Consider the following 15,748-nt stretch of genomic DNA (forward strand, 5'->3'; position numbering starts at 1 on the left):
TGGAGGCGGGGCGGGGCGAGATAGGGTGGGGGCGGAGTCGGGGCGGAGCTACGGGTGGGTGGAGCCGGGAGGGGCGGGACCTCGGTGTCGCTCACCGCTCACTGCCCCCCTCCCCACCCTCCACCCCGAGCTCCCTGGTAGGGGGTTGCGCCTGCCCGGAGCCAGCGGCGTGGTGAGTGGGGTTTTGGCCCCTGCCCTGCGCGCAGCCCCCTCGGTGCTGCATTCTCCTGACCTCTTTGATCAGCCCCTCCTTTATCAGCCACGCTTTCTCATTCTACCCACCCCTTATTTGATTTTAGTGACTTTCTACCGCCAGCTGTGTGCTCTCTGTGGCTGGCTGATTTAATCTTCCTATCAGTTGGCCCATTTCACAGGTCAGGAAACCCCGGCTTGGCCGCAGGGCTTTGGACTAGTCACTGGGCCTGCTTGAAGGCTGTTGGAACAGATGAGAGACAAAGGGGCAACTCGCCTGCCCCAGGATGGGCTGCAGAGGGCTTCTAAACCCAGCCACGGGGACTTCTGGACCAAGACTAGAGGGGGAGGAGCGTTGTTTCAACGTGCAAGCTACAAGTGGATTTGTTCTGACTACGTTTTTCTATCCCCCTCTCTCCGTTCCCTTTGCTGAATGTCTGGGTTAGAATGAGGATGGAGAATAAATAGGGTCCGTGCAAGGCAGAGAGCCAGCGGCCAGTCCCATTGATGGGACCCTGGGGCTTTGCCCTACGGCCTGTGGTGGGGACCACTGAGAATAGACATCCTCTTCCTCTTCCTATGATTCCCATCCTCCATCCTTCCGAGTGCGCTCTGGGGGCATATGAGCTACCCAGAGGTATTGAGCAGCTGAGATTAAGGTTCCTTGGGCCTTCACTCAATCCTTTATAAATAAGGATGCTACCAGCAGCTGGGGGCTGGGGAGCAAGAGGATATTTATCCTGACCCCAGCAGTATTATTTAGTCTGCAAAAGATCTACAATCTTTCAGAAACGGTGTGGAAAGCACAGGTTTCCTCTCTCTCTGTAGTTTTGTAGTTGAGTCAAGCTACTATCTACCTCTGTGCTTCCAGAAGCATATAAATCAGGTGTTCGATCTGTCGGCAGATTTATGGACTATCTGCCATGCTCCAAACACCAGGCAAAGTGCGACAAGGGACACCAAGATGAATAAGACGTGACCCTTGCTCTCCGGGAACCTGCCACGTGGATGAAGAGACAGGACATCTACATAAAAAGATAACTAATGAACCCAGTGCAGCTTGTTGCCAATGAGTGATAGGGTCCTGCGGGCTGCAGAAGTTCAGTGGAGGAAGACAGATGGCTATTGGGTGAGGCAGCGGCTCCTTGAGGCTTGCAGGAGCTTGTTATGGTGAGAACCGAGGACTTCCCAGCAGAGAGGGGAGCTGGGAGGCATGCTCTCTGTCACGTGATATAAAACCCCAAGTGTAGTGCACAGTTGTCATTTTAGCAACTCACCCTCCATTTATCTTTCTGTTAATAGCACCGGAATATCTTTTGGCAAACCACTCCTCTCCCATTCTCAATCCATGAGGTAAACCAGACTTCTCCTCTGCGCCCCCCCACCCCAATGATTTTTTTTTTTTCCAGTTCTGAGAGTTAAGCATATAACCAAGCCTGACTAAGCTCCCACACCACAGGGATTGATTGGGACAGGGTCCAGGTCTGATCATCCAGGGTCACTGCATCCTCCCGGCTACATGACCCACGTTGAGCCAGTCATAGTCTCTCTCAGCTGCTGGAAATCTGGAGTTGAACTTGAGTGGATTAGACGCTGGAGTCACTGGGCGCCACCATTTAGACACTGAGAATGAGGACAGGACAGCAGAAGGAAAGCTAAGAAGTGGAGAGAAATCAGTTGCTGACACTGCGTTTGAGCTCCTGGAGCCAACTGTACCTGAAAAGGATCGGCCCTTGGACTTCCCGGTAACATGAGCCAATGAAGTTCCCTCTTCCCTGAAGCCAGTTTGAGTTGTTTTTTTTCTGTTTATTTTTTTATTTTATTATTTTTTTACAACAAGAGTTCCAGATAAGTCACCACGAGTGTGATTTCATTTGCTTCACAATTCCATGAGCAGCAAGTCAAGGATTATCCTATCTTAGAGACCAGGTCACTGAGATCCAGAGACCTTTCTTAGGGTCACGCACCATTAGCTGAACCAGGACCAGGCTTTAGTTTTCATGATTCCTGATCTGACAGGCTCCTCCCTGAGACCTGGCTGTCTCCAAGAGCAAGCTCGCCAGGATGGCCGGATGACCCCTACCCACAGAGCCCCTACAAGCCAGGATGTCCTGATGAGTTACCGGCCATGCCTCCAAGTCAGGGAAGGACTAATGTGGGACAAACGAGCCACCACCACCCCCAAGTGGCAAGTAACCTGGTGGTTTCTCTGTCCCCTCGAGTTAATCTAACAGGTTTAGTCTGACCAGCGGCCAGGCCACAATGTATACAGATACAATAATCACCTTATTCGCAACACCAAAAAATTAGTTACTTATCACTTGCTTGCCACCGAGTCCTACCAAATATAGGTTCATCTCTTTGATCCCAATGTTCTCCCCATTTCTGAGGATCCCACTGACTCACAGATTCAATCAGCAAATACTGTGTACGGACCCCAGCAAAGCACTGCACTAGCTGACTGGGAACACAGAAAGGAAGCATCAGCATTTGTGTATCTGACAAAGGTTTACTGAGCCAGGCCCCGTGTGCCAGGCACACTTCAAATGCTGGTGAATGCAGCCAGCAGCGAATTAACAAGAGTCTGTTGTCCTCATGGCATCTCTAGTGCAATAGAGGGAGAAGATGCGGCAGTGGGTAGTAATTGCTTTTTGGTCCCCCAACCTTCCCTAATAATAGCTCCTGATTCTCCATTTGCATAGGGAGGAGCTGGGGCCATAACAAGAATGACCAGCTCAATAGCGACTAAATGGCAGAGCCAGGATTCGCATCCAGTCTGGCTGACTCCAGAGGCCTGCAATTATCCCCAGTCTACTCTGCCTTGCAAAGTCGGTGAGTCCATATTGTCTGAGTGTGGGTCCAATTCCAACCCAGCCCAATTGTTCCTTTTCTCCGAGAAAGAAGAATTGTGAACATGGGGACACGGGGACAGACAGACAGCACTGTGTGGTGGATTTTTTCCATCGCTAATGTCCCAATGAGATGATTGCTTTTCTTCCACTTGCTTGTAATCCTAGAGATCCTCTCATTCCCCCTTGCAGTCGGATTCTCAGAGATCCATTACATCCTGCAGGCCACCCAGATACTTCCAGTAAACTCCCTTTGGATTTGACCTCATCAGAGTCTGTTTCGGTTGCATACCCACAGAAGACCTAATAGATGCAGAAAGTCCTGCAATTACCTCCGACACACGGCATAGACAAAGGGCCTGGGGCTTCAGAGCTGTGCTAATGTTTGCAAAAGCCAAAGGAAATTGGGATCTGGGGGAAGGTCTTTGTGCAAAGGGGGAGAGAACTCAAGGGATAGAAGGAGACAGGGTGCAAGTCAAATATGTCAGGAGGCCTAGGGTGCATATTTTTATCTCAATCACTGAGAAAAAAAAATTGGTTTGGGCTCCTATCTGGCTCTTTCTCCTTCTTCCCTTGGATGTGAAGATTGAATGCTTGCAGGGAGCAGACCACCAGTGGTGTTTCACATGGGGTTCAGACAGACATCAAAGTTAATCCGCTCTCTGATCTAAGCAAAATGGTGATGAGGGTTTCCTGGGACAGCAGCTTCACTAATTGTGGCACTGCAGCCCAGCTGATGTATTTTTAGAATATGGTGGATTTTCATAAAGTGTCATTGCTTTCTGCAGGAAAACAGGCAGACTAGAAGCTTGGGGTTTGGAACAGAGTGGGATCTAATGCAGGGATCTCTGGACCTGAACTTGTAAGAATAAGAAAATAAGTACAGGAAACGTTTCCCTGTTTTTATCAGGCACTGTGACTTTCTGAGTGTCTACTCATCTGTATAAATATTTCCGATTTCGTTCAAGCTTTTCTTCTTTGATCTGTTCTTTACATCCAAGAGAGTTCCCCGAATATCTGTCTTGGCTTACCTCTTGCCACACCATGCACCCTATAGTTTTAACTAATATCTTTATGACTTTGTAGGGGCCAAGGGCAGGCGGCCCCAAGGTGGGCCACTGTGGCATGAACATTATTTTGTGTTAAAAGCAATCAGGGGCACCTGGCTGCCTCAGTCTGTGATGCATGTGACTCTTGATCTCAGGGTTGGGGGTTCAAGCCCCATCTTGGGTGTAGAGATTGCTTAAAAATTAAATCTCAAAAAAATTAAAAAAAAAAAAACAATCCAAACTTAGCAGATTCAGGAAAAGTTTTTTGTTTTTTCGTTTTTGGTTTTTATTACCTCCCCCTCAACTGCCTGCCTGTACCAGGAAGAACACTATTAATAAAGATTCCTCTTTACCTAAGAAACTGATTTGCCTAACAGGGCACATTTGTTTTCCAAAGATCTCCTTTCACCTTCCTGCTAATGCTCCTTCTCCCCTGCCCCTCTCCTTAGCTCATGTGTCACTGTCTTTGGGATTTCCCCCTGTGGATTCCCTATAACTACCCTATTAAATTTGGTTTTCTCTTGCTAATCTGTCTCGTGTCAATTTGATTCTTAGTCTTCGAAGGACCTTGAAAGGCAGAGTAAATTCTTCCTCCCCAACAGCTTCAGGAGCTACGAGTCTAGACCAGCCTTTCTGTTGAACTCCAGCCTCCCAGGGCTAGGGAAAATCCTCAGGTTCAAGACCCACTTGCTTCTGCCCTCTTCCTTTGACTCTCACTGCATCTGGTTTGGTTAGAGGCATTATCAGCTCTCCCTGGCCATGGCTTCCTAATTTGTCTTGCAGGTGCCATCCCCTTCCATCACTAAACTGTCTCATTCATGGAGTACCCAAAGATTCATGGAGGACCCAAAGTACTTCTGGAAACAAAGATCTGATTCATCACTGCTCTTCTCAGAAGATTTCAGTTTCTCCCTAAAATATGAATTATTCAGCCTGGAACTCAGGGGTTTTTTAAATTTTTTTTAAAATTTAAATTCAATTAATTAACATAGGGTATTATTAGTTTCAGAGGTAGAGTTCAGAGATTCAACAGTTGCATATAACACCCAGTGCTCATTACATCCCGTGTGCTCCTTAGTGTCCATCACCCAATTACCCCCATCCCCCAACCCCCCTCCCCTCCAGCAACCCTCAGTTTGTTTCCTATACTTAAGAGTCTCTTATGGTTTGTCTCCCTCTCTGATTTCATCTTGTTTTAGTTTTCCCTCCCTTCCCCTATGCTCTTCTGTTTTGCTTCTTAAATTCTACATGTGAGTGAAATCACATCGTATTTGTCTTTCCCTGATTGATATATTTTTCTTAGCATAATACCCTCTAGTTCCATCCATGTCATTGCAAATGGCAAGATTTCATTTTTTTGATGGCTAAGTAATATTTGATTGTATATGTATACCACATCTTCTTTATCCATTCATCTGTCGATGGACATCTGGGCTCTTTCCATATTTTGGCAATCGTGGACATTGCTGCTATAAACATTGGGGTGCAGGTGCCCCTTCGGATCACTACATTTGTGTCTTTGGGGTAAATCCCTAGTAGTGCAATGGCTGGGTCAGAGGGTAGCTCTATTTTCAACTTTTTGAAGAACCTCTATGCTGTTTGCCAGAGTGGCTGTACCCACTTGCATTCCCACCAACAGTGTGAGAAGGCTCCCTTTTCTCCACATCCTTGCCAATATCTGTCATTTCCTGACTTGTTAGTTTTAGCCATTCTGACTAGTGTGAGGTGGTATCTCATTGTGGTTTTGATTTGTATTTCTCTGATGCCAACTGATGTTGAACATTTTTTCATGTGTCTGTTGGCCATTTGGATGTCTTCTTTGGAGAAATTTCTGTTCATATCTTCTGCCCATTTCTTGATTGGATTATTTGTTCTTTTGGTTGAGTCTAAGAAGTTCTTTATAGATTTTGGATACTAGCCCTTTAGCTGATAAGACATTTGCAAATGTCTTCTCCCATTCTGTTGTTTGTCTTTTGTTTTTGTTGACTATCTCTTTTGCTGTGCAAAAGTTTTTTATCTTGGTGAAGTCCCAGTAGTTCATTTTTGCCTTTGTTTCCCTTGCCTTTGGAAATGTGTCTAGCAAAAAGTTGCTGCAGCTGAGGTCAAAGAGGTTGCTGCCTGTGTTCTCCTCTAGGATTTTGATGGACTTCTGCCTCACATTTAGGTCTTTCATCCATTTTGAGTCTATTTTTGTGTATGGTGTAAGGAGATGGTTTCATTCTTCTCCATGTGGTTGTCCAATTTTCCCAACACCATTTGTTAAAGAGACTGTCTTTTTTCCATTGCATATTCTCTCCTGCTTTGTCAAAGATTAGTTGACCATAGAATTGAGGGTTCATTTCTGGGTTCTCTATTGTGTTCCACTGATCTATGTGTCTGTTTTTGTCCCAGTACCATATTGTCTTGATAATTACAGCTTTGTAATAGAGCTTGAAGATCGGAATTGTGATGTCACCAGCTTTGGTTTTCTTTTTCAACATTCCTTTTGTTATTTCGGGTCTCTTCTGGTTCCATACAAATTTTAGAATTATTTGTTCCAGCTCTGTGAAAAAAGTTGATGGTATTTTGTTAAGGATTGCATTGAATGTATAGATTGCTCTGGGTAGCATAGACATTTTAACAATATTTGTCCTTTCAATCCATGAGCATGGAATGTTTTTCCATTTCTTTGTGACTTCCTCTGTTTCTTTCATGAGTGTTCTGTAGTTTTCAGAGTACAGATCCTTTGCCTCTTTGGTTAGGTTTATACCTAGGTATTTATGGGTTTTGGGTGCAGTTGTAAATAGGATCAATTCCTTAATTTCTCTTTCTTCTGTCTCATTGTTAGTGTATAGAAATGCAACTGATTTCTGTGCATTGGTTTTATATCCTGCCACTTTGCTGAGTTCCTGTATGAGTTCTAGCAATTTTGGGATGAAGTCTTTGGGTTTCCACATACAGTATCATGTTATCTGCAAAAAGTTAGAGTTTGACTTCTTCTTTGCTGATTTGAATGCCTTTTATTTCTTTTCGTTGTCTGTTTCCTGAAGCTAGGACTTCTAGTACTATGTTGAACAACAGTGGTGAGAGTGGACATCCTTGTCATGTTCCTGACCTTAGGGGAAACACTCTCAGTGTTTTCCCATTGAGAATGATATTGTCTGTGGGATTTTCATATATGGCTTTTATGATATTGAGGTATACTCCCTCTATCCCTACACTGTGGAGAGTTTTAATCAAGAAAAGATGCTGTACTTTGTCAAATGCTTTTTCTGCATCTATTGAGAGGATCATATGGTTCTTGTCCTTTCTTTTATTAATGTAGTGTATCATGTTGATTGATTTGTGGATGTTGAACCAACCGTGCAGCCCAGGAATAAATCCCAGTTGGTCATGGTGGATAATCTTTTCCATGTACTGTTGGATCCTATTGGCTAGTGTCTTGGTGAGAATTTTTTCATCCATGTTCCTCAGGGATATTGGTCTGTAATTCTCCCTTTTGGTGGTCTCTTTGTCTGGCTTTGGGATCAAGGTAATGCTGACCTCGTAGAAAGAGTTTGTGGACCTCAGGTTTTGATCAACAGGCCACTGCTGCATCCTGTGTCCTCAGCTGAGTGAAATAATCTGTGTCTATGTTGTTGTGCTCTGTGCCTATGGCTGATCAAATCAGCTTGGACGTGTGACCTAGAACACAGTCAAAGGTCCAAAATCTCTGCCTAAGTGGGGAATGGGCTGACCCAATGAGATTCTCTGCCTCTAGAATTTCAGCTGTAAAGTCAGGGAGAGTCAGGAGGTTGGCAGAGGGAGCAGAAGTTGGACAGATGCACAGGGAGAGGCAGTAGCAGCATGAGGAGAGCTGTGAGTAAGTCATGGTGATGAATCAGCAGAAGCTGTGAGAGCAAAGTTTGGTGAGTAGATGCTATTCCCAGGCAATGAGAGAATTGCTGGGAATAGCAGGAAGCAGAGAACAATGGAAGAGAATTAAAATGAAGATCCACACATCCCTGCTGCTGAGAAGTAACAAGTTACTGCAAGCCCTAAGGCTGCCTGGGATCCATTTATTCATTCATTGTTTTCTACCATTTTCTGTTGAGCATCCAGCATATGCCAGACCTCATTCTAAGCACTAGACAAGTCCTTGCCTTCATGGATAAAAAAGTAAAACAATCTTACAGATACAGAGAACACATTGGTGGTTGCCAGAGGTGGGTGGCTAGGGGTGGGCAAAACAGGTGAAGAAGGTCAAAAGGTACGAACTTCTAGTTATAAAATAAATAAGCCATGAGGATATAATGTACAGCATGGCAACTATAGTTTCGAATACTGTATTGCATATTTGAAAGTTGCTAAGAGAGTAAATCTTAAAATTTCTCATCAGAAGAAAATTGTCACTATGTATGGTGATGGATGTTAACTAGACTTAGAGTGGTGGTGACCATTTCATAATATATACAACTATTGAATCATTATGTTGTATACCTGAAAAAAATATAATGTTGCATGTCAACTGTACCTCAATAAAAATAGATTAGAAAATAGATGGGACAGTTTGACATTTCTTACAAAATTAAATATACTCTTACCATACAATCCAGCAATCATACTCCTTGGTATTTACCCAAAAAAAAGCTGAAGACTTGTGTCCACTCAGAAACCTGCACATGAATGTTGATAGCAGCTTTGTTCACAATTGTCAAAACCTGGAAGCAATCAAGTTGTCTTTTGGTAGGTGAATGGATAAATGACCTGTGCTACTTCCAGACAATGGGATATTATCCAGTGCTCCAAAGATGAGCTATCAAGGCATGAAAAGACATATTGAAGAAACTGAAGTGCATATTACTAAGTGAAAGGAGCCCATCTGAGACGACTACATACTATGTGATTCCAACTATATGACATTCTGGAAAAGGCAAAACTATGGAGACAATAAAAAGATCAGTCATTGCCAAGAGTTAAGAAAGAGGGAAGGATGAATAGACAGAGCACAGAGGAGGTTTAGGGCAGTGAAAATACTCTGTATGATCCCATAATGATGAATACATGTCATTATACATTTGTCCCAACTCGTGGAATGTACTACACCAAGAATGAACCTTAATGTAAACTACGGACTTTGGAGATAATGACTTGTCGATGGGGGGGGTCACAGAATGTAACAAATGTACCACTCTGGTGGAGGATGTTGATAAGGAGGGAGGCTGTGCATGTGTGGCGGCAGGAGGTATATGAAAACTCTTTGTACTTTCTGCTCTGTTTTGCTGGGAACCTAAAACTACCCTAGAATACAAAAGCCATTAAAGAAATTCATGTTTTAACAAAAAACTGAAGGAGAGATTACTCCAGATTAAAAGAAACTAAAGAAGTATTCCATAAGTAAGTAAATAAATAAAGTAAATGAATGAATGAAGTAATGGAGTAATGAGTTCTAGGAAGAAAAGTAGAGCTGGTAAGGGGACTGTGTGTAGGGGCAACTATTTTTACTTAGGTGTCAAAGAAGGCCTCTTTGAGAAGGTGACAGAAACCTGAATAAAGAGAAGGGGGAACCATGTGAATATTTAAGAAAAGATGAACCATCCAGGTGGAGGGTGAAGAGACTATGAGTGTGAAAGGGCTGAGCCCACAGTGGGTTTACTCTTCAAAGAACAACAACAAAGAGATTGATGTGGCTGGAGGGAAGTAAGCAAAGGAGACAGGAAAGGAAAACTAAGTCATCAAGGTAGCCAGGCAAGAGAAGCATGCCATGGGCCTCACGGGCCATGAAGGGCGTAAAATGTTACTGTGTGTTGCCTTGAAGGGGCACGTGCACCCCAATGTTTATAGCAGCAATGTCCAGAGCTGCCAACATATGGAAAGAGTCCAGATCTCCATCTACAGATGAATGGATAAAGAAGATGTGGGACACATATACAATGGAATATTACTCAGCCATCAAAAAGAATGAGATCTTGCCATTTGCAATGACATGGATGGAACTAGAGGACATTGTGCTAAGCAAAATAAGTTAGTCAGAGAAAGACAATTATCATATGATTTCACTCACATGTGAAATTTAAGAAACAAAACAGATGAACATAGAGGAATGGAAGGAAAACTAAAATAAGAGGAAAACAGAGAAGGAGGCAAACCATAAGCGACTCTTCACTATAGGAAACAAACTGAGCATTCCTGGAAGGAAGATGGGTGGGAGATGGGGTAACTGGGTGATGGGCATTAAGGAGGGCACTTGATGTGATGAGCGCTGGGTGTTGTATGCAACTGGTGAATCACTGAATTCTACCTCTGAAACCAATAATACAGTATATGTTAATAAAAAATATTACTGTGCGTGTGATGGAGAGCAATTGGGGGATCCCTAGCAATCTTCCAATTCCAGTGCGTTCTGGCAAGCCCAGCTGCTCTATGGTTCCCATTCTTCTACGAATTCCTGTCTCCCTTAACTTATCCATAGAGCCCCATTTTTCCCATAAAACCCTTTAATCAGATGAGCAGGAATGAGTTTTCCTTTCTATCAACAAAGTGAGGCTGTCCCCAAAGCTGTCATGATTTTACCCTGAACGCCCTTTTCAATTTTGCTTTCTTCCTCTACCCCATTTCTTCTCTCTCCCTAAAATGACTTTCTCCCAAGACCCTCTTGTCACCATCCTTCCCTCCAAGGAAACTTCAAATCCCATTTGTTCTAGGGATGTTTCCATGATTACTTGCCCTGAAATGGACTCCTCTCTCTTAAATTCCTGTTTGGATTATTTTTGGCCATATAACTAATGACCCCAAACTTAGTGCTTAAAAATTTTAAAAATAGGGGCACCTGGGTGGCTCAGTTGGTTGAGTGTCTGCCTTTTGCTCAGGTCGTGGTCCCAGGGTCCTGGGATGGAGACCCACGTCGGGCTCCCTGCTTGGTGGGGAGCCTGCTTCTTCCTCTCCCTCTGTTGCCCCACCCCCCCACTTGTGTTCTCTCTCCCCCTGCCAAGTAAATAAATAAAATCTTAAAAAAAATTTTTTTTTAAATAATTTATTATCACTAAGAAATCTGCAGATTTACTAGGTGTTCTGCATCACAAGATGTGCCTGGGGGCTGGGACAGCAGAAGTCATCTGGAGGCTTAACTGGACTGAGCCATGCAAGATGGTTCACTCCCATGGCTAACAACTGATGCACACATAGAGCGATTGACCACAGCACCCATCAGTGATGTCTCCTAGCACAGAAGGTCTGCTCAAGAGGGGGCATCCCGAGAATACCTGGAGGAAGCCATAAGTCTTCTGATGGCTTAACTTTGGAAGGCACTCAGAGTCATTTCAACTGAATCGTATTGGTCAAAGACCAGATTAGGAGCCAGACCAGTTTCAAGGGGGATCTAGCTCTCGATGTGGGCACCGTTGAGAAATTTGCAGTTCTCTTAATCTACCATAGCTCCTGTGGTGTTTTTTTAATAAATACTAACTATAGCGTCACCTTTTGTCTTATATTGCAATTATTTAAGTGTCTCTTTATCTTACATACTAGATTTTCAGCCCCTGATGAGAGATTATATGTTATTTAACCCAAATCTTTCCATGTAATAGCCACCACCACATTTATTTGTTAAATGCCTACTGTAGGTTTGATCTCATCTAATCAAACACATGATCTCATCTTATCTCTACCCTGATAGAGTAGACATTATCCCCATCATACAGATTGGGAAGCTGAGGCACAGAGTGACTCAGCCTTGCCCAAAGTAACATAATTGGTAAGTGGCAGAGCCAGGATTTGAACCCATTTAAAAGCCTGTGTTCTTATTCTCTGGCTTCTATTGTCATCTCACGATCTCAGTCTTGGCACCTAGGAAATGTGCTTGAGTCAATCTGTGTTGGTGTTATGGACGTGTCCCTGAGCCAAAGAACAAAAGGGAAAGAAAAAGAAAGCAAGCTGTACAGGAAGCAAGGCGGGAGGGGCCGAGTTGTCAGATGCTCCAGGCGGCTCCACACGTGGTCCAGAGGTTCAGCGCCGACTGTCCTTTGCAGCTTGATAGACAGAGTGCAGAGCATTTGGGAGCTCAGCAAGAGTGAGAATATTTATTGGGTTTGAGTGCCTGATTCGAAACTTTCCTCCCAGATTCCAATTTTCTATCTGCCAAGATAAGTGATGGAGGTTTATGGTTCGTGTTCTAGCCCATCCACCCAGGCCAGGGAACTACAACTTGGAATTTCTGACCTGCTTCCTCCCAGCTAAAAGTGAATCTAGATTTACTTCCCATTAGGAATAAGCACCATGTCTCTGCTCAGTGAGATCCTAATTTTAGAAGATTCTGCCTTTGTTCTGGGAATATCTGTCTAAGTGCACAAGGTCCCTCTTTGCAGAGAGGGAGACACTTAAACCTAAGGTAAGTGGAAATTTCATATCCAGGCAAATGGCAACTAAAATCTCAATACTTTTTACATTAAACCACCTCTTATACCTCTGTCCTATTAGAAACATTAGGGCAGTGATGGGACAGAAGTCTGAAAGGCCATCTCAGGTCCTGCCCTAGATCATTCGGGCTGATGTACCAAAATACCACAGACTGGGTAGTTTATAAACAACAAACATTCGTTTCTCACAGTTGTGGAGTCTGGAAAGCCCAAGCTCAGAGTGCCAGCATGGCTAGGTATGGGCCTTCTTTCTGGTCCACAAACTTCACCTTCTTGCCGTGTCCCTACCTGGCAGAAGGAGCAAGGGAGCCCTCCAGGGCCCTTTTAGAAGGCATGAGTCCCATTCATGAGGAGCCTTCCCTCATGACATTAGCACTTCTCAAGGGTCCAGCCTCCTAATACCATCACCTTTGAAGGTTAGGATTTCAACGTATGAATTTGAGAGGAAAACAAGACATCCAGGCCACAGCAGTTCTCCAGTGCACATGTGAACAGTTAATGCAAAAAGATGGAGGCAGAGATATTTGTAGCCTCTCTCCGCCATAGCCCTCACACTCACGGGGCTGGCCATCCTCTGCCCACGTATGCACCATTCCCGAAGGACATCCCCTCTGAATGGTGGCCACATTCTTGGCCATTACAGAGCAAGTGTGTCCTCAATGCTTCAAGGACATAATTATAAGGCCTGTACACACCTTGGGAATTACAAAAGTATTTCGCTAGTCAGCCAACATTCTTAACTCTTTACGGTCAATTCTTGCTTTAGGTATATTCCTGAGCCCCTAGAACGGTATGGTGTAGGCAGACCTGGTCTGAGGACGCAGAGGAGGTCCTTGGCTTCGTGCAGGATAGAAATCAGAGGTCAGCCAGGAGGAAGTGAGAGCAGAGTTTTTTGAATACTGTAGGCGATAGAGTATAGCAGATGGAGTGTCTCGGAGACTTAGAATTCTAAGAAATGAGTCTCACTGTTGTTTGGAGTTAGAGGTTATATTGGAAAGGGGTCCGGGCTACGTCTTCTTTCAGGCATCCAAAGTGCGTCTATCAAAAGCAAGCATCAGGCGTTATTCCACGAATCACTGAAGCTAGAGGGAATTGAGGCCAGTGTCAGCTGAGGTTTGTTTGAAGCGAATATCCAGGAACACGCTTGGGATCCAGTTTTTAGGTGTTATCAGGCCTAGCACGAGACTCAGAGAATGATTAACTTTCTTGCCTTCCCCTTGGAGTAGCTTCTTTGCTTTACTCAGATGCAAGGTGAGACACAGAACATGAGTAAATGAGGCCCTGCAGAAAAAACAGCAGAAATGGAGCCTTTCTAGGGGCACTTGGGTGGCTCAGTCGGTTGGGCATCTGCCTTCGGTTTGATTGCCATCATCCCGGGGTCCTGAGGCTGGGCCCTGCATGGGGCTCCCTGCTCAGCGGGGAGCCTGCTTCTCCCTCTGCCTCTCTTCCCTCGTGCTCACTCACGTGCACATGCTCTCTCTCTGAAATAAATAAATAAAATCTTAAAAAAAACAAAACAATGGAGCCTTTCTGAAATGGAGTCCCTTCAGTTTCCCTGTCTCCGGCAAAAGGGTACAGCAGCCTATAAAAACACTGTCTTAAGACCCTAGAAAGTCTGAAATGATGGAACTCTGCCAAATAGTAGAGAAACCCATTCTGAAAATACCAACATTTTGTGTAGTAAGGTCAATAAATGTCATTGATTCATATTAACAGCAATATTATCTAATGCGGACGTTAGTCCTACTGAATATTTTCACTCCTCTATTCCCTGCCACCTACCCCCATAACTACGCTCCACACAGCAGCCAGGGCTAACTTTTAGAAATTAAAATCAGGTTGTATGACCCCTTGCTAAAGCATTCCAAATGCTTCCCAACGCTTAGAATAATATCCAAGCATCTTACCATGTCCCAGAAAGTTCTAGATCATTTGTCCCTGCCTATCTCTTCCATCTTACCTCCCTCCATTCTCCCATATTTACTGGTCCCAGCACACAAGTTTCCGGTTTGCTCTTGAACACAACCCATCTGATCTGGCCACTGTACCTTTGCACTTGCACCTCCTTCTATCTGAAACGCCTGCGGCGCTGCTCTTGGCCTTGTTTTATTTGTTAACTCAAGCGTCTGTTCAGGTGACACTGCCTTAGAGCGTTCTCCACAATCACATAGTTGACAGTGGCTTTCATTCCCCTTCTCTCTCCCATTCCTCCCTCAACCCCCGCCCCCGTCACGTGTTAATCCCTGCCCTTCACTCTAGAATGTAAACACCATGAGTGCAAGAGCTTTCTCTATCTCCCTCCTATGTCTCCAGGACCTTCTGGAATATTTGGGTCATAGTAGATGCTCAATAATAAATATTTGTTGACTGACTGGCGATACTAATTTCTTAACATTTTCCAGGCATTTTAGAGACACTATTGCATGGGGGAGCTACTTGGAAACTTAATCTCCCTTGTGAAGGCAGGGAACGCCTTGCTTCTCTTTCATTATTTAATTATCTTCAAAGCTTGGGATTTCAGGAAGATTAAAAATCTTCCTTATTCCAGTTGTCACAGCTACATGCTCTCAGGCCCAAGCACAGCACCTGTGACTCTGACACTGAGAGCCGGTGTCTGGCCTTGGGGTAGGATCCGCATGGCGAGAAAGCATCCTTAGACCCTCACCACTGGAATCTTTTGAGCTTTTAATTAACAAAGTATTTTCTGTTTCTTTCTCATTCATGGTCAGGATTTTGATGAGCTTGTAAGTGGGAGCTCTGTTACTTGGAGGAGGCTGAAGGAAGTGCTTAGGGCTGAGAGGGGCCAGGGCTGCCTTTAGCCATTGGCAAAAGATTCAGCGATGTTCCAGCTGCCTTAGCCAGGATCTGTGCCGTCCACACCCCATGTAGGAGGATCGCAAGGCACTGCTTGTCAGCTGCACTGCGTTGCTGCACTTGCTGGGATGCTCTGCTTACCAGACATTTCTGTCTGTCTACAGCATCTTTATGGACATGGGGGTCCCCAAGTTTTCAGTGGGGGAGGTCAGCAGGCAGCAGTTTGCTCCAGTGTTTTGTCATTTGGGCACCTTCGTGTCAGCATTTGGGTTACATCCAGGCTGTCTCAGCACTTCTGAACAACCAAGGTCTGGAAATAGTTCATGCACAGAGCTGGCTTGCCGAGAGAAGTCGTCTCAGCTGAGTAACAGTGCTTGTCTGACTGCTCTCCACTCCATGGCCCGAGGTCCAGGCCCGCTTCTCACATCCACCTGCTCCGGACCTTTCAGAGCCAGGTGAGGTCTGGAGCAAA

General features: G+C 44.7%; 1 long non-coding RNA gene across 1 annotated transcript; it reads left to right on the top strand.

Moving 5' to 3' along the window:
• The first annotated feature begins 71 nt into the window (after positions 1 to 71).
• On the top strand, positions 72 to 10,248 carry LOC123775833 (uncharacterized). The gene is made up of 3 exons (XR_006775177.2): positions 72 to 1,937; positions 2,895 to 3,024; positions 4,874 to 10,248. It is a non-coding gene; the product is annotated as an uncharacterized LOC123775833 (long non-coding RNA).
• Positions 10,249 to 15,748: the final 5,500 nt, after the last annotated feature.

Source organism: Ursus americanus, chromosome 8, assembly GCF_024610735.1.
Source record: "Ursus americanus isolate L20-20 chromosome 8, mUrsAme1.1.p, whole genome shotgun sequence".
In the NCBI taxonomy this organism is placed as follows: domain Eukaryota; kingdom Metazoa; phylum Chordata; class Mammalia; order Carnivora; family Ursidae; genus Ursus; species Ursus americanus.